Consider the following 2404-nt stretch of genomic DNA (forward strand, 5'->3'; position numbering starts at 1 on the left):
TTGAGTCGGCAAACTGGTACTCGTTAAACTGGAATTCAGTAAAGTGATCTCGGCAATCTGGCATTCAGCAAACTGGATTTCGACCATCTGGACTACACTAATCCAATAGTGTCCACATTGATCGATAGCCGTGAGGCTATTTCCTGGTAGTTATTCGTGATGCCCTTTAAGGCCAACTAGAATATTAAACGTGTTTAATATTTCTCACGACGGCTTAAGACTGTCCCCGACGATAAATCGGGTCGGGCTGCGTCGGCCGACGCTGTCTGAGTTGTTGGCCTTTAGGGGACGGTTCAGGCGGGTCTATAATGAGTTTTTGGTCAGAAATGTTTGGTGAGAAACAAGCATAAATTGTATAGGCCTAATTGGGCACTATGTTTTTTTTTTAGGGTCAATTTATGACAGTCTAGTACTGTACAATAAATTATGAATTCAACTTGAACTTATATGTAGGGGGCCTACTCAGAGTGATTTATGTGCGTGACTATTATAAAGCAGAATTATATCAACAGATGCACTCTGATTATTGTGTTAAATTATGCTATATTATACTATTCTTCTTCTTTTTTCTTCTTATTCTTGTAATGTTCTTGACTAAAATTCTTTCGAAAGCTCCGGCCCACTTAGTATTTTCAAGACGGTGCCATTGTGCAATATTTGCAATATTTATTCATTTTTTTATATTTAAAACTTTAACTAACCTAAACTGACCTTGGAAATAAACAACTTTATATGTTTCATTTATAATAATAATAATAGATGGATTTATATAGCGCAAATAAACGAGGTCTCTATGTGCTAGACAATAATGAAGTCAAGAACACAAAGAAAAAAGCCGGGAAAAAAACACCAAGCTAGCACCCAAACCGAAGTATGGGGTTACACCATCACCGCCAACCGGAGATCTGTGTTTATGTACTCCGGTTAGCATCGGTTAAGTCTTGATCTCGTAGCTATAAAGAGGCAAATAAAAAGGTTTTGAGTCGTTTTTTAAAGATGTCAATTGACGCTGATTCACGGACTTCAACGGGTAGTGCATTCCACATTTTTGGAGCCGTAACACGAAATGATCTCTCACCATATGTTTTCGAACGGCACTCAGGAACAAACAAAGTTGATGAACTTAATCTGAGTGCTCGGGAACAAGTGGATGAGCGTAGTCTGAGAAGATCTTGCATGTACGTGGGTGATAGGTTATGGAGCGATTTGTACACAAGAAGAAGAATTTTGAAGTTGATACGCTGTCGAACTGGAAGCCAATATAGGTGTACGCTGTCGAACTTGAAGCCAATGTAGGTCTTTGAGTATTGGCGTGATGTTCTGTGACTTTGGGGTGAGCTTAATTAGACGTGCGGCCGAGTTAAGATGTAGTTGTAATTTTTTTATAAGAGTATCTGGAAGTCCAAATAGGATACCATTGCAATAGTCAAGTCTTTAAGTTATAAGAGCATGAACAAGTTTTTTAGTTGCGTCTTCGTTCAGGAAGCGTCTGATTTGCCTAATATTACGGATGTGATAATTGACAGATTTACAAACGTTGGTAACATGTTGCTGTCTTTAGAGACATCGTGTTGTCAAAACCACACCAACATTACGGACTTCCAGTGATGGAGTGACCGTTGTATTACCAACGCGGAGACACTGCAGATTGGGTGAGTTGGAACGATGTCTAGAGTGTATGACGAGAATTTCAGTCTTTCTGGGATTAAAACAAAGCATATTTTCAGATAGCCAGGTTTGTACTTCATCAAGACATCTTTCAACACGATCAACTGCATCGTCCATCGCATCAGGTTTAAAGCCGAGGTACAACTGCATATCATCAGCGTAAACATGACAACGGCATAAATGCTTGCTAACGATATTTCTGAGGGGACAGATGTAAATAGTGAAGAAGACAGGACCCAGAGTTGTTTCCTGTTGGACGGCACATTCCAAGAAAACGGGATCAGAAATAGACGATTTAATTTTAACACATTAGCGTCGTGATATTAAATACGACTGGAAACAACTGAGTGCAGAACCAGAGGTACCAATGTCAATTAAGCGATTAAGGAAAATATTATGATCAATAATATCGAATGCAGCAGACATGTCCAAATTATACCGATAAACACATTTACCTGTATCAAGAGCTTGCATAATGTCATCATGGACTTTCAGTATGGCGGTTTCTGTACTAAGAATTTCCTGTAAGCTGATTGGAATTGGTCGTTAAGACCATTGTCATCAAGATGCTTAACTAGTTTGGAGACAACAACCTTCGCGAATATTTGGGAAATTAATGGAATGCAGGCTATAGGTCGGAAATTAGAAAATTCAGTATGGCCAATCTGAGGTTTCTTCAAAATAGGTGATACCAAGCCAAGCTTCAGTGCCTCAGGAAATAAGCCAGAAGACAGGG

Source organism: Anneissia japonica, unplaced genomic scaffold (assembly GCF_011630105.1).
Source record: "Anneissia japonica isolate Jap-2015-1 unplaced genomic scaffold, ASM1163010v1 scaffold287867_len1003013_cov215, whole genome shotgun sequence".
Taxonomy (NCBI): Eukaryota; Metazoa; Echinodermata; class Crinoidea; order Comatulida; family Comatulidae; genus Anneissia; species Anneissia japonica.